Below are 25,414 nucleotides of genomic sequence, written 5' to 3'. Positions count from 1 at the left end.
TGTATGTCTATTTAGCAGTTTTGCATGGTGCTGAACTCAAATTTAAATATGTTAAGGCCTTGGGGACTTTGGGGGGCTAAATGGGGGAGGGGCGATGGACTTTTTTATGCCTCGTTTACTGTGCAATCACGGGGGACTTTGCATGTTTCACTTGTAATCTATTAAATTCAAGAGGGATGGAGAGAGGTAGAACAAGGAAGAAATGGTGAAGCAAAAAGAGAGGCTATTAAAAAATAATATATATATATATATATATATATATATATATATAATGTATATGTACATGTATATCTTAAAGGCATTTTGTGTGTGTGTAATTTCTCTACAGATTCTGAAATGTCTGGGGCAAGTATGAAATTTCAGACAAATATACTTTGTCTAGGAGTGTTCTTAGATAGATTTTTTTATATCGGAATGCCGCTGATAAGTATTGAAAAACGATAAGCGACATATCCGATTAAATAAGGAACAGTCTGATTTTGAAAATTAGCACTTTTATGCAGCCTAACATCACAATTGCATTTGAAAAGTTTTATCATTGCACAAGCAGAACAGCCCAGCATATAAAATCATCAGTAGGCTTTTTGATAAGACAGGGGTGCGTTCAAATGAATGCTTCTGTTTAGAGCACAAATGAACCATGATATTCGACTTTTGAATTTTAAACTTTAATTCAAGCCATTATATATAAAAAGTAATGTTATAAAATGAACAGTAGGTTCTCTACAGTGCAATGTCGACTACAGTGTATTATGGACTAGGTAACTGATGGGTGGTATATAAATTTCCTCCCGGTGTACCACAGTGGGTACCCAACTAGACCAAGTAATCAATCGATTTAATTGAAAAATGATCAATTTAACCGATTTTAATGGTGTGAAACATTCATTGATCCTCATAGAATACCGGGCAATGTCGGGTCTCTGTACTAGTGTATATATATATATATATATATATATATGTGTGTATATTATTTCCACAGCCAAACCACGTCACAGGTAACAAGAGCCATGACAACCAACAAACTAGAAGTCCATGACTCAATTTGTGCACTCATTTGCATTCTTCAGTAAGAAATATCAGAATCCCGGATTCAAAACCCGAGCCTCTTGCCTGCGAGGCAACCACTCTGCCAACTAAGCAACCTTTCCACACACACAAGAAAGTCTATTAACTAACAGATCAAGCAAGCCGCGGTGAAATCCGACTGTGAAATTTACCTACTTTGTCTCGAACAAGGGACGCGGTCATCCAACATATATATATATATATATATATATATATATATATATATATATATATATATGGGACGATGCCATCCAGCAATGCTAACCTAGTGAGCAATTAGTAATAGGGTATATATATATATATATATATATATATATATATATATATATATATATATATATATAAGTAGTAATATGCAGTAAGATTGTACATCTAAAACTAAAGTAGGTTTTAGGGTCTCAAAATTTATATTAGAATTGTCTGCAAGCACCCATGACATAATGAATATAGTACCTGGTAAAATTCAGTTATCAGTTACAGTCTTCTAGGGGGTTTAAGCTTCAATCCTTAGTGCTGGTGACACTCAAAATGTAATTGCAAATTAATTTGCATTTATTTATACTACTTAGTCATGGCTGACAGAATGTGAGTATACTACCCACCCTCATGAGAATTAAATAAAAATAAAATTTCGTTCGAAATTCAATGCATGTTCCTAATTTGACAAGATGCATCTGAAGAAGGTTGAAGGTTGTATCGACCTAAATGTTGTGAAAACAACACTGAAGATAAGAACAGATAAGCCAAACAATACAAATTCTCAAGCTTGATCTCATAAATTCAAAAACCTAAACGTTATGAACACTAATTAATTCTTTTCTTTTCTTGTTAATGTTCCCAGCAATAGCGGATTACCCTGCTAGTACTTAATAATAGGTGAATAGATAGCTAGATAGATATCTGTACTCACATAAATATGGATGGATATACATGCAATCTGTGCAGTCGAACACACCCAGAATTGTCTGTTTATGTTGATAAAATTCGTTGTAACAAAAATAATTGAAAAGATACATTCCTCATATATATATTTTTCTTTTTTTTGCAGACAAACCTCCTGACAACAAAAGGCATGGTAAGTATTTTTCTTTTTTATCTTTATTCATATATATATATATATATATATATATATATATATATATATTTCAAATTTTGTTAAACGAAAAATGGCATTACATTTTTTTTTTAGTGATAAAAACTTTGTGGAGGTTTATTTGAATTCATAAAAAGAAACTTCAAAAACTGTAAAATAAAAAATAGATTTCAAAATGAAATGTTTAATAGAATCTAAATAAAGAAATGAATAATGGGGAAATAAAAAATATGATCTGATTTTTTTAAATCATATCTTTTTTGTTTTTGTTTTTTTCCTTCCACTGCATTAAATTTCTTTTCTTTTTCTAGTGAATTAAATTGCTTGCTGCCTATAGAATGAATTTAAATAAACTTCCGGTTGCTTTTTATTTCACTGGGAAAAATTATGCTTAGCCATTTTCGTTGAATTCAAAAATTACAAAATATGGCTGAGACAAATAATGAGCTGATAAATTGTTGGAGTGAATTGAAAAAGAAACGAACCATCAATAAAAAACTGATTTTTAAAATAATTTTCTAGAATTATTCCGTGTGATTTAATTTCACGTGATTTCATATATTAAATATTAATTTCACCAGAATCTTTCCATAATTTAGACCCTCTTTGATGGTTGAAACTTAAATCACCAGTTGAAAAAAAATTGAAATTTTGACATCAGACTGGACAGATGCACACATTCAATGGCATACAAAATAATGTAAAAATGTACTTTTTGTGGTCCCATAATTGTCTTGAAGAAAGTCAAAACTCAGTGACTAGTAGAAACAAGATATATTTAACAGAAAAGCAACAAATAAGGAGTATTGTTACACGTTAGTCCTACTGTCAAATGCGCATAACATGTGTGCTAACGCTGAGAGGCATATTCACCCAGTCTTTATAAATGGAAGCGTTCATTATAATGTTTAAGGTGAACACACCACAACAGAATTCAAGAGCAAAATATTAAAAAAAAAAAAAATTAGTAAGGTATCTGCTGTACCTTACCTGTCACGTCATTTACCAGAGATATGTTAGAAGGATGAGCGGAAATAGAAACTTTGCGGTTTAATTAAAAGACCAACTTATCTGAAACTAGGCTTATACGTCCATTTAGATATGACAATAATTGTGAAAAAGGATTCCATTTAATGTTTTGGGGAACGACTCGGTTAATGCATCCTGTTCGAATGAATGATTACTATTGTTTTCACTGTTTTGACTCTCGAGTATATATCCGACACAGTTAATCAACCGAGAACCACATCACTCTATATAAAAGCATATACGATATTAACGGATACTCACTCGAGGGTCAAAACAATTAAAAGAATATGCTGTTGTCTTAGCCCTAATGGTTACCTTGTTTCTTGATCTTTAAAACGACAGACACGTTTAAGAAAGCCGTTATAAAAGCCAAGTAATTATAGCGAGAAAATATATGATTCTTCTTTAATCAATATTTATAAGTCGTATGAAAGGTGATAGCTGAATTGCTAGATAGACCGGACTTCTACAATTCACAAAAATGTCGTATGGGATGATTTGCACAAAAACTGAGAACTGAATTTATTCATAAAGATTTTTAACACATATTCAGACGGAGGAAGAGGATAATGAGGAGTTAATAATTACTGTTTTTAATAGCATAAGAAAGTCAGGGAAACACAGTCAGATGCGTGCCATTTTTCTGCTTTGAAAATCAATTTCTGACTATCTTTTTGTCGAATTAGTATGTTTTTTTTTTTTTGTTTTTTTTTGTTTTTTTCGAAAGGATCACTTCTGAGAATTTTGCAAAGAATCTTAGCAATGCGAATGATGAACATGGTGAGGGATTCCATCAGAGTATTTCAGTGATGGAGAAACCTTTTAAAGAAAAACAGAAACCTGACATGTTGGCAGACTACTGTCGGAATATAAAGAGAGAACGACACTCAACACAAGAGAGTTAAGATGACAAATTGGTTAAACTGACAATTTTGTGTTTTCCATTCATAACTAGGGCTGGGACAACAGCATATTCTTTTCATTGCTTTGACTTTCTAGTGTGTATCCGTTGATATTTTATATGCTTTTGTATAGTGATGTGGTTCTCACTTGATTGACTCTGTCTATGTCGGATATATACTCGAGAGTCAAACCAATGAAAAGAACATGCTGTTATCGTAGCCCTATTCATAACCAATAATAATAAAATACGATTTATAGTACATGAAAATGGTGCCTAATGTGGAAAACTAAAGGCCAGATTTAGTATCAGAATACTTTTCTTAAATCGAAACCGGTCTTATGTGGCATGTCCTATTTTCACCATGGAATTTGTTTCACAGTGATATAAGAATATGTCTTAATCGTATGTCTAGTGCATATCAATGGAAGCAGGAAGGCTTCTTGTTTTAAATATGGGGATGGAAATTTTAGAATTAGCCGAAAACAATATCACAAGTCTCCTGGCATTTAAAATCCACTCCCAGGTTAGTTAATGTGATTGTGATCCCTTTCCTTTTTAAGGCTCGTGTGGATCGATCAAAATGTAAACCAAATCACAGTTCCCCAAAGAGCTCACATCAACCAGCTTATATAAGCTTAAAACCTTAGAAATCTTGCCTTTTTTCCATTTTCCCTACTACAGTCGACGTTGATTAGAAATCGATTGATTATGCCACAAGCCCCAGACGCCTGTCACAATCAATGTCTTCCTGCTATAGCAGAAAATTCAGCAACAGTTTTGGCCTGAAGCATGTGCACCTGTTGACGAAATACTTCTGCACATGAGATAATTTCTGCAGGTACATGTGCTGGTAATTGCTCTTTCTTATTTTCTCCTTTCACTGCTTTGTCTATTCTTCTTCGTAACCTGCATAGGTAAAAAATGTTTAATTAACATACACTAGCAGGACCCGTGGTAATTCCTTAGAATTAAAAATATATTTAATCAACAAATATATTTACATAAAGCTGATATTTTTATAGATAGAGCAAAAAATTAATTTTTTTTGACAGAAAAAAAACAAGAACACGGAACAAGTTTAAGATTTCTATGAAAAGAATTTTGATTCTATTTCAAATATAGAAGTGACCCAAATGATAAGTATTAATAAATACTTTGATAGCAATATTGCGCTCCATAGTTCAATACAAATAATAAAACCACATTGTCAGAGACCAGCTTTAATTTACTCTTTCAGTCCAGCACCTTTTGGCAGACAATGTTCTTTTTCTTTTTGCTCTATTTCTTGCGAATGTTCCCTTTTTTTTACATAACGTTCCACTGATTTATTTCTTCAGCACGCCAAAATTACTAAGAGTTTCTTTCTCCGGCTGTTAAAACAATGGTCATTTATTATGATATTCGAAAACGAGGCTAAATCAAAGGGATATAACTCTGATATTTTTGTTGTCGGATTGGCTTTTTTAAAGCCAAATTTCGCGAACTAGGTCATTTCGTTTTGTAATAAATTGAGATCTATAGTGACAAGTAGTAAGATTATAGATCTAAACACAAGAGTATTTAGAGCTCCAAAAATTTATGTTAAACTTGTCCACAAAGATCTGCAAGGGAATTAATAAAGTACATAGGTAAAATTCAGTTGTAAATGACACTCTTCTGAAGGTTGGAGGTTCAATGTTCAGTGCAGAGGATACTAAGAATACAATTGTGAATTGCTTAAGACTTGTACCCGGTCAAGACTGATAGAACGAGAACATGCTCTTCCCATGGATAAATAAAGGATTCCATGCAGATTTCCAAACTTGAGAGAATCATTCCTGCATTAGACAATATACACCTGACGAAGGTCGGAGGTTACATCGGCCGAAAAGTTGTGCGAATAACAGTTAAGGTGAGACTAGTAGTCTGAATAATTAAAATAATACAAAGTATTAATTCTCATTTCAAACATTAAAAAAAGTAAGATCTTTTCAGTTGTGATTGACGGCGAGTTCTTGCTGTGAATGTCTTACATAGAACGAAAGATTAGAGCTGAGTGGACCACTTCTATCGTTGTATAGAGTAATACTAGTCAATACTAAAATCGGTGACCATCTGGGAATTCCAGGTGCTGTACTGCTGTATGTGCTCTTTGTTTATCTTGGCATTATTTCCAGTCGTTTAGCACTTCTCCTTGCCACGAGCAGTGCCTATTTGAAAGAGGTATGGCTTGGGCTTGCGAAACCCTTGCCTTACAATTACACGTGCAGCTATCTTTACAGGGAGTATTCATTGTCTTTTGAGATTGAACGCATTGCGCACCTTTCTGGGTTAAACTCATAATTTTGGAAGTTACACTTAGATATGGGGTTCTCTCTCTCTCACTCTCGCTCACTCTGTGTGAGTGAGTGTGAATATTTTACTGTGCGGTGTCTTTTATCTGGCACAGTGAATTATGTGAGTGCACGTGATATAAAGGTGTGGGTGAGCATATTAAATCAAGTCGAGAAAGAAGGCAATGACATTGCAGACAAGGTTTTTGCTTGACACTTGCATAAAATATGGTTTCGTTTGGATGTTCATCGTCTCGCATTATGAGATAGAAATGCCCTTTCCTCAAATGAGAAAGGAGAAACTTAGCAATTTTCTGCCAGAGCCATCGGACTTCAGTACTTATTTTCTTGTCAGAACCGTCAGGCTGGACAACAAAGCAAGAGCAACTTAAGTAGCATTATGCGAACGGGGGGGGGGAACGGGAAGAGGGAGAGATGGACTAAAATGAATTTTCTTTGGAACAAGAAGTAAAAACTGAAGTTTGACATATGTCTATAGGCGCACACACTACTACTCAAATACACAGGTGCATTATCGGTCTAGATATACAGCATTATGGACTATGGAATTAACTGACAAGTTTAAATCTCACCAGATCGATTGTATATAATTATACGATAATACTAGTAGGACAGGTATGTAACCATAATAAGTCCCTTCCTCAAGCTACAGTTAAAATACTAACTTGTACGCAAACTGCATTTACCCGGCGTAGCCCGGATGGAGGCACTAGAAATAAAAATAAAATAAAAATGGAGTCATATAAACAATTATTTTCTTCTAAATAGAATTTTTAATATTCATTATATTTGCCAATTAAATTATATTTATATTTCAATAGATATGAGCGTTTAAGTAAAGAAGAAAAAAATGTGCATTTATTACTGTTATGGTGACAGGAGAAATACACAAACAGATGAAATATATTTCTAGATTATTTTAGCTCAAGACTACAATTAAAACTTCTACAGCATCAACGTTTTCCACATACCACAGACAAACTTTTGCAAGTATGGGTTGTTGCTACAAGCCCTAGGTTGACCATCTACGCTTTATATATTAGATATATGAAATGCGTTATCTATCATCTATGTAGCTATTTATATATCTCTCTCTCCCTCTCACTATATATATATATATATATATATATATATATATATAAATATTATAGAGAGAGAGATACATACTAGCAGGCCGCCCGATAATTGCCCGGTCATAAAATATGCTTAAATTTGATATTTTGATTAAAGCAAATTTCGTATTTATTATTATATTATATTGGACCCAATATATAGTAATTATTTAAAAACTTTTTAAAAGAATGACTTGTGTGCCACCGCTGTAAGTCAAAACCAAAAACGTTCACTAACAATTTACCTGTTCCTTTGCGGTTAATGCCTGAGCCATGAAGACATGTTTGATGCAAAGCTAAAAATTTAAACATAAACCAATAGCTATTACGTTACGCATGCATATCCATAATGCAGTCGTCCCACCTCCACCAAGCAACTACCCCGGCTAAAACCCAAATATAAAGTTTTGTATGGGTTTGAATACCCTATATATTAAGTTTCATGTCTGTAGACCAAAAACTAATAGGAGTTTGGTAGGCAAATTTTTTAAAACAGATTTATATATACACATACATAAATATAAATATATATAAATATATAAAGAGGTTTGTGTTTACTATAACATTTTTATGCAAATATTACGCAAATATAAATCAGGTAGAATATCTACGTGAATATAATTACATGTAATATTTAACTAAATATTATAATCCCATAAGAAAACCGATAGGGAATTAATGAAAATGAATGTTTAAATGAATATGCAAATTAGCTAGCTCTTTTGCAGATAAATGCAATTCCACGATCCATATATAACAAAGTTGTATTTTCTTTTGAAATAAATAGAAAAAAGGGTTTTTAATATAAATATCAGTACAAAAAAATCATAAGAGTATAGATATAAACATAGGTATGTATGTATGTATGCATGTATTATGTATGCATGTATGCATGTACGCATGTATGTATGTATGTATACAGTATCCCAATAAAATGTACACGCTCTTTGAATTATCTCAACTTGTACATGAATATGCCATCCAACGTTTCGAAGAGATGTTTAAGAATAAAAAATGGTACTTCCAGTAGGATGAACCACATCGCCACTATCCTCATGACGTAACAGCCTATCTTTATGGTCATCTGCCAAACAGATGGGCAGGGCGGAGAGTAAATATCGAGTACTATTCACAATCAGCGGATTTAACCCCCATGGATTTTTAGGAGAGTGAGGAGGCATTTTAAACACAGGGCTCACAGAAAGAGGATGTGCTAGCATTTCAACTGAACTGATAAGGAACGTTTTGGATTCAATCAGTGAGCGTTGTCATTGTAGTGGGGGATTGTTGATTGTCCATTATTTACAACACCATTGTAAATTTTCCAGAAATCACGAGGTCCTAATTTCTGCACTTTAATGTATTTTCTGGTGGTTTAGCTGTATTGTTTTATCATAAAATTATTAACCAAATTGTGATAAGACTATAGTTAAGTTTATCATGGTTCCATATTTTAAATCCCTGTTCATAAAATGATACAATAAAAATAGCATCCAAAACTTTCAATTTTTTTAATACATGAGGATTTGCTAGAATTTGATATTGAAAGGGGGACTATTCTCCAGGAAAAAGTCCTTGTCATCTTTCATCATAATGAATGCGTGAATAATGCTTTCACTCTATATGTTTTCTTACATAGAATAAGATTTTCAGTAATAAAGTAAAATATTTTCCCACAAATTACATGTTATATGGGAGAAAAAAATAGGGTATTACATATTACCTACAGACCTGCGAGTGACTACCATGTAATATATATATATATATATATATATATATATATATATATGCTCTCTATCCTGGGTTGAGCATATTGGGAAGTGATATAAAAATTATCATTAGCGTATTAAGCCGATGCTCTTTATGTAAACAAATTGAGTTTAGTTATCTTGACAATTTCAAAACATTGTTAATTAACTGCTTGCATAGCAGTAGCCATATAGCGCAATGGTTAGAAGCTCCGATTGTCGTTTGGGCAGTTGGGTTTCGATCCTGGATTGAGGTAGTTGCTTGTCTAACCGCACTGATGAGCTGCGAAACAGTACTGTATGCGGATGACTATATATATAAGTTTTTTTTAATTTTTTTTCACAATATTATTTTGTATTCCTGCACGTCACCAATCGAAAACGAATAAAGAAAAGTTATAAGCTTTTATACTTTTCGTATTCTATTTTATCCATATATATATATATATATATATATATATATATATATATATAAAGATTTCATTAATGTAATTAATGTGCCTTAAAAATGTCATTAATATGCCTTAAAAAACGAAATTGTTGATAAATCTTCCTCTTGACATTAATGAAATCTCCTTTTCGGTCATCCTCATACGTTTTTTCCTGGTGAACAGTAGCAGAAAGAGCCTATCGAATAATTACCAGAATAAAAAAGATGACACTAGCAGAGTCCAATGAATTGCGTGCCTATCAAGCTAGAATATCAAGCAGATGGCGTTTTCCTCTAACCTGTAGCCAAAATTCCCTCTGCAAAAAAACATAAAAGAAAGCACAAAAAATATTTTGGCACTAGCCAAGTGTCGTTCGTTTGATGTGCACCAATTTCTTTCCTCGAGGGTCGATATTCCAGTCTTGCTGATCGGAAACTATCAGGAGCAGCATCAGATGGAGAGAATATCAATTTGTGATCCAATTCAACAGCGTAGCTTCTAGAGAAATGGTTTATGGAATAAATTGAACTCGTGCAAAAAATAAAATAAAATCCTCTTTCTCGTCTTTTATAGTTCTATATGTCTAAAAGATTCCTTGTTGACTAGTGCGATCTTTGGAAATTCCATAATTAATTAATAAGAGTATGTTTCCATAAATTGGATGCCCCATCTTCTAGTCTAGTCTCTCCAGATGACCCAACAGGTCACTAGTTGCCTAATCTATCTATAAAGTTACCAAGCGGTATCACTCATCCTGTTTTTCCGTTTTCAAGTAACTATATATACTAGTTCGACCTACGAAAATTCCACAGTTATATTCTTCATCAATTGTATACTGTGTATTCACCTATTTTAGGACTAAATCTCCAAAAACTTAACATCAGCATCTTTCGGAAGGTTATATAAACAAACGGAAGTTGCTGAAATGAAGACTGCCAGATGATTAATTCAGAACGTCGCATTCTCGCCCTTGATTACATAACTTGACATAAAGTTGCGAGAGATTGGGTCGTAAACTAGATAAGTACTATATACTGCTGACCTGTATGTTATTATATTATTGTACCCTATTTGTCTACACTAAAACATAACTTTCTATGTACCCTGAATAATGTAGTTTCAAAATATATCCCGTTATGCTTGTCCATCTCGAAAACCATTGCTTGTGCTTGTGAGATATAACTATTCTATGATGCTTGATACGAATACAGAATCCAAGATAAAATTGTGATATTTTAAAGCCTATATATGTGTCTGTTCACGTGTGAGTATGATAGTTAAAACAGTTTATTTTATAAAGTTCAGATCGTTTCTCAAATTCCAAAGCAAAATGATGTTTAATTTTCAAAACCTTAAATATTTCAAAATTTGTAATAGTGCTATAAATACATAAAATTACAGATTATATACATATATATATATATATATATATATATATATATATATATATATATATATATATATATATATATGTTGTTATTAGTAGTATTTAATATATCCAGATAAAATTTTATGAGAAAATACAATATTTTAATGCATAGATTTTCAGTACTTACTTCAACAATGCTCAATACATAAATAGTGTTAGGTAGTGAGATATTAAAATGTATGGTAATTTTATACTAAACAAAACTTCCAAGTTTCATTTCTCTTAAGAATCGTTAGGTTAAGATGCATTTTAGCCTGACGATTCCTTTTTGTCTGACAATTCCTTACATAGATGAAACGCGGAATATTCTGCATAGCTCAATTAGTATAAATTTTCGTAATTCCGATATCCGTACATAAAAATTTGACTTTTTTCTCGCTCTAACATTGATATAAAAAGTCTGTTTTCTATTTAAAAAATTATTAAAACAAATTTTTTAATAGTCAGTCATGGATATGCGAGCGACTACATGAAGGTTAACTAATTTGCTTATTCCTTGTAAAACGAGCCTTAATTAATTACTTATTCATTTGTTATATTCTCTTATTAACTGATTGGTTTAATTTCACTATTACTCTGAATTCTATTTAAGGATAGCTTCTTCATTCTGCATAATTGATAGAATTTAAGATGAAAATGTTTTAGCACACATAAATATTTTTATGTATGTAGCTGTCCTTTTCTCTCTCTCTCTCTTTGTATATATATATATGACCTTGTCAATTTGTGTGTGTGTGTGTGTGTGTGTGTGTGTGTGTGTGTGTGTGTGTACGAAAACTACCAAACCCCTCTCTGAATATTTGGTCTACTGAGTTGAATTTGATATATAGAGTATTTGGACTTGTAGCCCACTACTGATTTGGTTTTTAGCCGACAAAAATTGCTGCTAAAGGATCAAAATTGAAATCTAAGCAGTTTTCCTTGGAATGGTAAGTCGAATAAAACATTATGCCCTGCAGTTTGTTTTGCGCATGCTCAAAATGAAACATTCATAGCTCAAAGTTGCTTAATTTTTCGTCTTGTATGCATCACTCACTAGCGCAGCCGCTGCAGAGATAAATAACAACTAAGGCTGAAGCACTAAACGTTCTGGTTTCAATTCTAGCAGATGGCACCCAAATCATATTTTTGTATAACTTTTGAAATCCTTACTATATATTTGATAATAACCAATAGAGAATTGGTTCTATATTAATAGATAAGATATCTGCTCGAATTAAAATATAATATTTAAGCATATTTTATGGCCGGTCAACGCTTGATGGCCTGCTGCTATATCTCCATTAGTGGCCACAGGAGAGACAACAGAAGCAGCGAAACTAAAACTGGCCTGCTAGAACACTATATATACAAATGTATGCAAATTGAGCATATTTCATTGGTTTGAAAATATAGGGTTTTTTTTTTTACCAATTCTCATAAAGTTTTAACCATAGAATAGTATTATAATCATCAAAAAACCTGCACATTTTCATGTAGTTTCGTCCCATAGAACCAAAGATGTGAGCATTTCAGTAGCATTTTTTTTGGCAATTTAATTAGTTCGAAACCTCGGTGACTATTGATCAGAATTTAACAAAGGAAGGCTCGTTGGAAAACTAATGACCTGACTTGTGTAGTGGGCTATGTAACATTTCCCCTTTTGGTCGCACATTATTGCTTAAACAAGTGGAGGATCACTTTTCTGTATTAATTCATTGTAAAATGAGCACCCATTGTATGGCCACCTTAACTATAATGTGGGTGTTTTTTATACATTACTTAATATAGAAAGTGATCCCTTACTTTTTAAAGTTATAATTTATTCATATCATTGAAATTACTTATTTCCTGGGATTTTAACTGTTATTTTCGTTTTCAGCATTCTTAAAAACCTATAATAGTCGTAATCATAAAGAATTTTTTGTGGATGGAAAGATACTGCACCTTTACCAATATTTCAATCATAGTCATCTGATTTCCTAGTTTTGCATGTGAATTACAAAATATCTGATATTTCCCCGAAACCCCTGGCCTTGATGGAAGGGAGAATAAAACTTGCTGCTATGATTTCAAATGATCTGAAATAACAGCAAGGCGAGACTTGATTTCAAATATTTCTCATATTATATTTCCTCTCTTCGGTTTTCATACATAAAGTAAATTTCACAGTGTATGAAGATTATGTGATACTGGAGATATTCATAATCGTACCCTATTTCCAAAAGAGGGGAGATGTAACATATGAGAAATATTTGGAATCAAGTCTCCTCTTGCTGTTATTTCAGATGAATTGAAACTATAGCAGCAAGTTTTAGTCTCCCCTCCATCTTCACCTTTTGCCGTTTCATTATTTCAAATTTTCTAAATCAATGTCTCTAATTAATAACAGGAAATTTAGATAAAGGAACTCTGTAAGACACTAAATGCTAATATTGAATCCAGAAACTCTCTCCAAACATTGCCCCTGTATTAGATCTTTTTAGTTTTGATAGCAGACGAGATTTTATTGTGAATGTCTTACAAAGAGGAACTAGAAATTGGTGCTTAGTTTATTTTCATAACGTTTCGTCCGATGTAATCTCTTATCTTGATTATATACATCTTGTTTATCTTGTAGGATAGTAAGTTAATGTTAATTGTAAATTAAACTCTTTTGGAGGTTGAAGGTTCAATCCTCAGTGCGAGTGATACACAGAATGCAATTGCAAATTACATAGGACATGGCTGATGGAACAAGAGCAAGTTACCCCTGTGGATTAAATAAGGGTTTTTTGTTTTTTTTTCAAAATTCCGTGCATATTCCAGCGTTTGGCAGGAAGGTTCCCGAGTTTAACAGCATACACCTGAGGAAGTTTCGAGGTTACATCGCCCGAAACGTTATGAAACTAAAACTCCAGATGAGAACAGTAGTCCAAATAATACAAATACTATAAGATTCGTCACTTAATTAATAAATTAAAAAGAGGGTTCTTCTACACAATTAACAGAATTTATTTTTAAAACATAACTCAATTCCAAAATTGAGGAATATTTTAACATGTATTTTGTGAGAGTAAAATATATAAGAAAAAGCCTTAATTGATTAACTCAACTTTTGTATTATAATAGTTTCTGTAATCTATTCCTAGTTATGATAGAAACATTTCTCAAGTTTGACAAAAAAAATTCACAACTTAGGCAAGAAACGCCTGGAGCCAAAACGTTGCGAAAAATAACATTCAAGATGGGAACAGTAGTCCAAATAATTCAAATAATACGAGGGTATTTAGAGTTAAATTGCATATGAATTATTCGACAAGGACATAAGCAGTAAATTACACGAGCAAAATAACCGGTGAACATGTTTCCTTTTTAATGATGATTGATTTTCTTTTCATTTATTAAAATGAAAAAGGTAAAAATCAATTTGAAATGAGCTGACTTTTTTTGTGAATTGTCAAGGACCACTTTGTTCTTATATTCAAATCTCAGTGAAATCCCGCAAACAAAGGAATGCAAAATGTTTCCTGAAAATTATAATCACTTATTGATTAACATCTCTTATTTAAATTTGAAAGGAAAGAAAATCAATTGAACACAAATGTGTTAACTTTTTTTTGCTAATTGATACTGACCTACTTGTTTGGTTTTTTCTGATCAGACATAGTTCAATGAGAGACAAATAATCACAAATAATTACTGTTATTTTTATTCGTGTGATAATCCATTAAGATTAAGGATTTGGATTATAAATCCATTCCCTGGAAAAGAGGATAATCTTATTAAAACTTGAATATTTTCATTGTTCATTTTCATCTTGATAATGCGTATTAAATGTTCTGGAAAAGGGATATTTCTTATTAAGATCAGGAATCACAGCTTTATTGAGAATGATATGGAAATCGGTTTCTCGGCAAGAATTGTGGGATGAAATATCTAATGCATACATACATATATTATGTAGGCCAACTGATTGACTTCATTCACAGACAGTGCTCAACTGTTAAGAAACTTACTTTTTCAAGGAGCAGAAATAATTATGATTATAAATAATTATTTTCTCTACGTACACACACTAGTTGCATACTCCGAAGAGCTTCACTATTTGCTTATAAACAGAATTTCTCCAGTTATTCCCATTCTGGGAGAGTCTTTCAACTCTCAGGAGCGGCATGCAAGTCTCAAGCCTTATTTGGCCAGAAATTTTCTCTGGTGGTTGTTTTCTGGATTTCTTGAATGAAATTTTGTTGCTATAATTTCTTTAAATAGCTGGAATTTGGTAGAAGAAAAACTTCCAAATCATGTTAATCTCTTTTTCAAATAATGTTCCTAATGAATTTGTTCACATTAACCCTATTTCTTACTTTATCTCACAAAATTTCTCCAAGAATACTTTCTAAACATTGCATTTCCAAGACATTGAGCGTTCTCTCGTGCTCTGCTAGCATATTTGGTATTTATTTACCACCTATACAATGCACCCCCTCGTATTCTCTTATCTTTTCGTCTTTTTCAATTTTTTCAATGTATTTTTATCGATTGCACACTAATCTACGATATTATCAAAAAATTGTATAGGTTCACCCTAGATTTTTGTGTGCGTGCGTGTATTAACAGTCTTAAAAATATCAGGAAATAATAATTAGTATTCAATGATGAGATCTTTTTAACGCAAATCTTATATAAAAAAAGGTGGAAATTGTGGAGTTAAAAATTTTAACGTCGCCTCTTCCTGTTTGAATCATTTCTATGTGTTTTTAAAATATTTGGAACTTATGGCCTACCAAACCTCGCTCGCTCCCCCGTGCCACTAATATTGAAAAAAAAATTGATATTGATCACATGTCTAATTGACTGCTACCTGCCCAAGAAGTAGGTGTTCATTTTATATCAAATTTATATAAAAAAAGTGATCTCCCACTCTAAAATGTTAGATTTTTATTGTTTTAAAAATTCCTTCATTCATATCTTTAAAAGCTGTTGAAATGTATTAGTCAAAAAAGTAGATCTTGATTCCTTTCTAAGGAGTAAACTACGCTGGTTTAGATTGTAAAAAATAGTGAATATTCTATGTATCATTTACATATAGTGTGATAAGAACTATCAATGCGTTATAAAGTCGTAACTTTATATGCGTTGGTATGTCCTTCTTGTTTTATGTCTTTTATTTAAGAGGTCTACATGCAGAAATTGCTATCGGTATTCTGTAACTAATGTAACAGAGCATGACGCATGTATGACAGCTGTATGCAAATGTTAATATGTATGTAAAAATGTGTAACGATACATGTTAACATGTATGTAAAAATGACGTTTCTGAATTTTTGAAATGAGGATTGGTTATATGTATCATTATTCATCGGATTACTGTTCTCATTTTGAGTGTGATTTTCACAACGTTTCGGTCAGTTAATATAACCTCCGACCTTCTTCAGTTATATCTTGTCGAACTTGGGAATTTGGACGGAATTTCGAGCAGAATATTTTATTTACTTCAATGAGGTAGCATGCTCTTGTTCCGTAAGCCATGACTGGATAGAGGTCCTAAGTAATTCGCAAATGTATATTTCGATCACCCACATTGAGGATTGAACCTTCAGGAGAATATTACTTCTACAATTGATTTTTCCCAGTACTCTAACCACTGCGCCACGGGTCCGAAAAGATACACCTGAAGAAGGTCGGAGATTATATCGACCGAAACGTTGTGAAAATCACACTCAAGATGAGAACAGTAGTCCGATGAATAATAATATGTATATAAAAATGTTAACCTGTATTAACATGGTAACATGTACGTAAACATGTGTAAGAATACATGTGGATGCTGTCTTATAGTCAAGGGTGTCTGCTTTCTTTAACTTTCGGCAGTATAATTAGAGAGGTCAGACAGACAAGAAATCCATTCTTAACATGAGAGAAGGAGAGGTTGCTTTCTGGTAGGAAGATAATCATTAATCAGAACAAAAAAAATCATATCTTGATTGTCACCGTCGTTCCCTCTGCTAAGCAGAAATCGAAATTCACAAAGAAGCTGCCTATATATAATAGTCGGATCCTGAAACCACTGTCAAGAATCACAAGACGTTCACTCAATATTTCCTTATTTTATGCAACTATTTAATAGACTCATTTTCGTAAGTAATTATCTCTTTGATATTGTGGCTGTAGTCGCTTGTTAAGATTTGCGATTAACTGATGATCACATTGTGATTGTACTTGTCAAATCACGGTTTACTATATTCTGAGAAAATGTATTTAAAAAAGAGTGATAAGAGTTGTTCTCAAGAAGGAAAATACAGAAATGACTATATGGCCAGAGATTAAGAGAGGATCTTCAATGTCAACTTTTGAAGTTTTTTGCAGCACAGCAAACATTTCCACCAGAACTAAGCTCTTATCTCTTCACCTTTAACGCTCTGGCCCACACTTAGCCCCTATTGATATGAATGGCTCTTGTCTTGAATGAGTCTCTCTGCTTCGACAAGCTTTTTGGTCTGACCTTTAATCCTGATCTAAGATAAAAGACTTACATCAAATTCATTACCAAAGTCGCTGGAAAAATGGTTGCATCATTCTACTGTTCCAGAATATATCTCACTACCATCATAGTCCTCTACCTGTACAAGAGCCAAATACGTCATAAAATGGAGTACTGCTGCTACAGCTGTTAAGGTCTTGTTATGAATATCCTACTCTGCTTGACAAAGTTCAAAACCGGCTTCGAAACCTAGTAGGAGATGCCCTTTTCTCTTCTCTCTATTCTCTTTTCCCACAGAGGAGACGTTGCAAACCTGGCTCTGGTCTATCGTTACTTTCATGGCAGGTGCTCGTCTTAACTACAATTTATGCTCTATCTTTGGATAACTTTCATAAAAAGCACTCGCCTCTATAACCACTACCAACAATTTCCCCTCACTCTGTATCTAAATCTAAACACAAATTCCATGAACAAAGCTTCTTTCCTAAAACTCCTCGCATGTGAAATTCTTTTCTTCTGGCCTGTTTCCAGCGGACTACAACATGGTTGTCTTCAAGTTCAATGTGAACAAGTTTTTATTGAACCGTCCCTTGAAATCATAAAATTCTGCCCAACTTTCAACATAATGATCACTACACTGCTGTCCAGGACCGGACTTAGCTATTGTGGATTGTGTGGAGCTGTGTGTAGATTGGATAGTAACTGAAAATTAAGATTTGGAAAGAAAAAAAAAGAAGTATCAGTGCAAGGCCTATGAAAGTGCAGAGCTCACGGTGACTGCATAGATTGCAGTAGCCCAAGGCCGGCCCTGCTGCTGTCTTAGTGACCATCGTCCACTCATTGATCCTTATCCTCGAGTGGATTTGAGCTTTGATAAGCGGTGATTTCCCTTGTAAAAAGAAAGTTCATAAGAAATGAATTACAAAAAAAAATTGGCATTGCTGTACACTTTTGTAAGGAGATGTGCAATTGAAAATATTATTTCTCAGATAAATTTAAAATTGTTCATAACCAGTTTGTGTGCAAGAGGGGGAAGACAATGTGAACTGATGGGAACTCGGATGTGGAGCAAGTATATTTGGATGGCGAGGATATTGAGAAAGAAAGTCTAAAAGTTTTGATATCATTTTTGCACAGGGTGGATATTATATTATAAGAAGAGTTAGAAGTGGATGGAGTAAGTTGTAATTACAAACCAGCAGAGCGTTACCCTGTCAACCAAAGGAAAAGTCTATCAGTCATGTGTGAACAGTGATGAAGTATTGATGTGAAAGCTCATCAGTGAGAGTTGAGCATATGTGTTGCATGAGGAAAAATGAGAATGATATGATGGCTGTGTAATATATGTCTTCATGACAAGCTTAGATCTGATGAGATTAAATCTGGATGGTTATAGCTTGATATATGGATACCAGGATCCATTCCTCATTTCAGTCATGTTCTCTTGTCAACATTGTTTTACAGCATAATGAAGTCTGCTGATATTCTGCAGTTGGAATCCTCATTGTTGGCATAGTCAAACATTTATAACTCCACCAGGGTGATATGTGCAGAATATAGACTATGTTGATGTAGTCACTTTTAAATAAAGGATAAGTTCTTGGGTCAGTATGTGTAGATTCAGTTAGCAAGGGAAGGGAGGAAAGGATGAGGATAAGATTTTTTTAGAGAAAGAAGACCAAATAAAACCTTGGATAGAGATAGGTTAATATGATGCATTTCGGTGTTATTGGTTTATCAATTTCAATAATTGAATATACAGTTTTAAATACATTGTAATAAATTGTGAATATAATTACTTCATCCACATCCTATATGTTTCGATGGGTAATTATTTATTTTAAGGCTATTATGTATTGTATTATTTAGATTCATCGGACTACTGTTCTCATCTTCAGTGTGAAAATCACATTCAAGATAAGAACAGTAATCCGATGAATCCAAACAATACAAATAACAAATCCACATCTCCAAAATTTAGAAACGCTATTATGTATTATTAGTTTTATTCGCAATTATTTAAATATTCTATACTATTCAGCATAAATGTTTAAGTGTTTGCTACTGGGCAGGTATACCAGCGAACAATCCTCATTGAAGTAATACAAAGAACTCAGAAAATGGTATTAATATCTCCTTCCTAAAGCACTCGGCATTATCAGGTGAAAATCAAGGGTAAAGGGAGCAATAGAGATAAAAGAGGTAGAATTCTTAAGTAGTAGTCACCGACAAAGAGATGATTCAGGTCGCTGTCGATTTCGATCAATATATCTATATTTATTTATCTATATATTAATATGATAGCGTGTGTTATTTTCTGTGTCACACTTACATCCAGGTTGTTTAATGGTTATGTACTTCCATTTCTTGTCATAAATAATTTTATCAAGAATTCTTCATAAGTTTTGGTTTCGGTTTCTATTATGGCTGAAGGAAATCAACTTTATAAATATATATATATATATATATTTTACATAGGCGTCACCACTTATCAAGGCCGATAGGCCACTCAAGGATAAGGGTTAAAGAGTGTACAGTAGTCAAAAGGACAATATAGTAATCGATAGTAATGGAAGTTCGGTAAATTTGTTAACTTAAGTGGAACGGCTCATCAGAAACTTGTTCACGTTGGACTTGAAGACAACCATATTATAGAAAGCTGGAAAGCAGGAAAACGGAAGACAATTCCACAGGCGTGCAGTTCTAAGATAGAAGCTTTGATCGTGGAATCTATGTTTAGGTTTAGGCACAGGTAAAGAGTGGGGGAATTATTGATAGTGTTTTCAGCTAGTTATTATAAATCTAGAAAATGACAGATTACATGTCTGAAGGTATTGTTCTATTCTGGAATTCTCTTAACATGTTTTGCAGTACAATGAGATCTATTAGTATTGTACAGTTGGAATCCTCATTGTGGGAATGGTCAAACATTTATGACCAGGGTGAAATATGCAGAGTAAAACAGTATGTTGGTTTAGTCCCATTAAAAGAATGTAGACCCAGTTGGCAAGGAAGTGAAAACGATATAAAGAGCAATGAATAAAGACTTTAATTTATTTAATGTACATTCAAAAAAAGAACTAAATTTATCTATTATTTAGCAATTAATGATATGATGTATGATTTTCATCTATTTTTTTTAAACGTGGAACAAAGTGTACATAACATAAAAATAAATCCAAGTTAATTTTTAGATTCAATTTTAATAAAATTTTATATTTTACTTTGTAAAGTTTATAAAAGTACACTTTAAAAATGAATAAATTTCAAATTAAATCTTGTATTTTTTAAAACTTTTATTAAAAAACAAACATTTTGTTTAACTATTTTAATGCCTTGCACTAAAGGCTTTTCTAATTTGTAAAGACTTAGGTAGAGATAGATTAGTTTGCGAATTGAATATCTAAAATCTAATTCACTTAAAAAAACACATGCGAAAATGAATATGATGAATATGTTTCATGTTTTTGAGATGGATGCTATGAATTTACTTGGAATTCACAACCATTAGGTGAAATTTATTATAGAATGTCTACAGTAAGGCACCTTAGCTTGAAGGATAAAAGCATTGTGGAAGATGCTAAGTCTAAGACATGAAATAATAAGTTTTGTTAGTTTGTTCTATTCCTTCTGATATAGTCGGGTGTGTGTGGTATTGTTACTATTACTATGAATGTGATAGATGAAACTCATTGGTTTGATAAGCATCTCAATTAATTATAATTTCAAACCTTCACCGTGCACACTCATAGGAAAGATTGTCTGAGGCAATATTGTGTTTGACATTTTGTTTTGGTCGTCTCCTACTTTTCCCCTCTCCTTCTTTTAAAACAAACGACGAACGACAATCTGACTCTGAAACAAATACTCTACTTATTTGCTCTCCTACAAGAGCAGGTCCTGGATATGACCTTAAACTATATCCGATGGTGAGGCCCCAGCTTTAATTACCATTGTTCCCAGGTCCACTCTGACCCGGAGTCGTAGTACCTGTTAGGGTCCCAACTATGGGTTGAATAGAAACTGACTTGAAAAAAAACAAAACAAATATATTCTATTAAAATTTTTCTTCAAAATCACTGGATTTGGCATTAAATAACCTGAAAAGGGTTGATATGCCGTAAAATAAAAACATTTTGCAAGGTCATTTTTAATGTGGGAGAATATCCAACTCCCAAGAAAGGGGCACTCTCGATTAGAACAAAAATTAAAAATTGTCTTCGTCAAGAAGCGTTTCCTCTATATTAACAAAGAGCAACCTAGCTTACTGCAGCATCAGAACAGATACTACACTTTGAAAAGTGTATTTATTTACAAAAATTAGACAAAATTCAAAAACAAAGTAGGCACGAGGCTATTCAAAAGTGTGAGGAGAGTTATCTACGTTCATCCTTGTCACTGTATTTTATGACTGTCTAAACTACTTCTACCTATAGTGTTTTAATCACCATAATACCACATTCACTTCAGGGGGCGCCCTACTTAAGATTCATAAATCAATTTTTTTTTGTAAATAAATATATATATAAAGCGTTTTTGTTAAAAAAATAATTTCAATGGTGTGTAGATGGGGCAAACAAAAAATGAAAACAGATGTTAGTAAGGCACTTTGATCCCAACCCAAAAGCCAGGAAACAAAATCCTGCTCACACAAGAAAATTCACCGTCATTTATACTCTTGAGGCTTACACCTATGCAACAGAGTACGGATCTCGCTTTCCATGTTCAAATTTTATTTCAGGTTACATGTTTCTATGCTGATGCCTAGTCAGAAACAAAAAACAAACTTCAAACTTTTCTGTACATCACGTTATTAAGTCCACCAATCAGCTATCAACTTCTATATTGAGACACAGATTATTTCAAATGACCACTTGGCCATCATACATATCAACCTGCCATAAGTAAAAAAGCATATCTATACTTACATTGAAAAATAATATAAAGTCACAAAAAATCGTTGCCAAGAGAAAGTAAATTTATAATAACTATTGACTTTGAAAAAATATATTTTACATTAACTTTTTCGAAAATTGTACAGACATCAGTACGCACGTTTCAGTCACCAGGGATTTTTCCTTTTTTTTTACATGGGGTCACCACTTATCAAGGCCCGAAGGCCACTCAAGGATAAGGGTTATTGCGTGTACAGTAATCAATCCTTTGGCCCCCAAATCAACAGAATTTTGAACATTGTAATGATTTCTCTCTGTTGATTGCAGTGAATGGCTGGTCCTGTGCAGTTCTAGATTCATTTTTCCAGGCTTTATCTTCTCTCCCTGAGAAGGGATTAATTTATTACTACAATGTAACCCGGATATAAGAGACCCGAAGATAAGAAAAACGGATATAAGCGAGATTTTCTCTGGTCCCAAATTAGAGCCTGTGTTAATGTACAATGTAGCCTGGATATAAGAGAGGTGTAGAGGTCTGAGACGAAGTTTCTTATATCCAGGTTACACTGTATTTGCTTGTGGGCCTGCTAATACCGAATGGGTTGCCCAGGATTTTTTTGCAGATCGGAAGCATTGACTTTTTTTTTATCTCACTTTCACACCCTTGTATCACATTTCTCAGTGTGGGTGAGAAATAAAAAAAAAATCCAGTTGGGAATAAGACATACTGAAGAAGACTTGGGGTGACTCAGTCAAAAATTATCTCAAGCAATGACACATAAAACCAACATTAATGATAGAATTTCATGTAAAAATTCTTTTTCTACTGATAATGTAAAAGACACGCAAAAACGATTGCACATTTTTATGTCTCATGATAATAGCATTTCAATACAAGTTTGAATATCTTGTTGATAGACAAAGTGAAACTAAAGGCAGAAATGGGGATCATATTATGCACAAATAGTTTTTTTACGATTCGGAGCTACAACAGCTGCCAACAATTTCCTTTATTCTCTATTTGTGCCTAAAACTAAACGTAAATTTCATGAGCAAAATTTATTTTTTTTTAAACTACCCATCTGTGGAATGCAATACCGTTGGGCTGCTTCCCAATTGAGTATAACATGGCTGTTTTCAAGTCTAATGTAAACATTGTATTGTTAAGCAGTCCTTTCTAATCAAGGACTACTCAAGTTTCATCATTACCGATCATCACAGTGTTTTATTACTGGTAACCTGATACTCATTAACTCTTATCCTCGAGTGGCCTTTGGACCTTGATAAGCAATGACAACTATTCTAGTAGAAAGAAAAAAAATCTTGTACTTGTCTTTGTCTTGAGCAATGGTGAAACATTCACAAAGTTAATGTGCCATGATTCTCATCGACTCATTGAAACAAGATGCTTTGAAACTGGGAGAACAGTATGCTCCTCCATAAATGCATGGTGCATGTATAGTTTAGTACATATATTCAGATGTCAGACTTTCAATCGCGATATATCTAACCATTAAATAAATTGGTTGACATCTTTAAAATAATGTTATTTGAGAAATCAGACTATTTAAAATTCTACAGAATTAATAGTGACTCAAAAGAATAGAGACCATGTTAAATGAATTTTTATGTCCGGTGATAAAAAAGAACATAATTTTAAAATTATGCATTGTAATATAAGACCTTTTAATCTGTCCCTTGATTTGTGCGATTTTCTAGGAGGCTGATCATGCTTGGCTACCAGTCAAGCCAGCACCATAAAGAAGATGCATGTTGCATATTTAGTGGAGTACATAGATGCATGCCACAGATGGTAGACCTGAAATCAGAAAATATTTAACTAATAAAAATAACTATGGAATAAATTGGTTGACGTCTTTAAAATAATAACATTGTCTTAGATACAAGGACTCATGCGAAGAAAGCAGATTACTAAAACATCCTACAGAATTAATAGCGATTTAAGAGAATAAAGACTATGTTTAATAAGTTTTTTATGTTTTGTATTCAGAGCCCATAATTTTAAAATTATGCATTGTAATATAAGTCCTTTCGGTTGGTCGCTTAATTTCTGTAAAGCATAGAAGCACTGTCCAGGAGGCTGATCCTGTTCAGATAGCTGTCCAACAAGCACAAGAAATACAACAGCAAACAGATATGTATGAAAAGCAGCTATACATCATTTTGTTTGTTACATGGTCTCGCCACAAATATGTTGTAGACGACTCTTAGCATTTTGGTGTCACAAATCTTAAACTCAGCTTAAATATTATTTGAACTGGCAAGATTACAGATACACTAAGAAACTTAGGGTCATATTAAAGTAAAGCTGCATTATATGCAGTAATCTGATTTCAAGGGATTCTGACTTTAAAAATTGGAACAGTTTTGCTCACGAAATATTGTCCGTGTTATGTTCGTGTTTGTATAAACTTTTTTGTTTGTTCATAATTACAAATAATTGTAGTTAGGGATGTCTATTAATAAGAGTCCGCCTTTCCATGGTTTATTATATTTAACTTGTTTCTTGTTTTCAGTTGAACCGAACTAGTAGTGTGGCTCGGGCATCCAAATTAAAGGACATCCAATCGTATTCAAACTATCTCGCTATTTCTCAGTAAAAACATAAAGTAGCTGACCATAGCTAAGGATGATATAAATGCTCACTTTTCCTTAATGACTCAATCAAGATGTAGGGGAGAGTGTACTCCTGTTCCAGGATTAATTCACTTAAATTTGATCCGGAGTGCTCAGCAAAGGGTATCAAGTACCATTTTCTGAGTCTTTGGTATGGCTTGATCGGGGATTAAGCCCTGGTCTCTTGGCAATTAGCAAACACACATACAATTATGCAAAATAGGATATTTGAGTCTTTAGTATCTAGTATTAAGGTATTTGTCCAGGGCATTACTAGAGCATTACCAAACCTC

The 25,414-nt window shown here is 33.0% G+C and overlaps 1 protein-coding gene across 1 annotated transcript in view; it reads left to right on the top strand.

The window, feature by feature from the left end:
• The window catches only part of LOC145269267 (uncharacterized), a 700,568-nt gene that overhangs the window by 176,820 nt on the left and 498,334 nt on the right, over positions 1 to 25,414 (top strand). Inside the window, exon 3 of the mRNA XM_080124922.1 lies at positions 2,117 to 2,143. The gene's annotated coding sequence lies outside the window, so the exon portion shown is untranslated. The remainder of the gene's footprint in view (positions 1 to 2,116; positions 2,144 to 25,414) is intronic.

This window comes from Euprymna scolopes, chromosome 4, assembly GCF_053919585.1.
Source record: "Euprymna scolopes isolate OS-2025 chromosome 4, ASM5391958v1, whole genome shotgun sequence".
Lineage (NCBI taxonomy): Eukaryota > Metazoa > Mollusca > Cephalopoda > Sepiida > Sepiolidae > Euprymna > Euprymna scolopes.
This window is presented reverse-complemented; position numbering and strand designations above follow the sequence as displayed.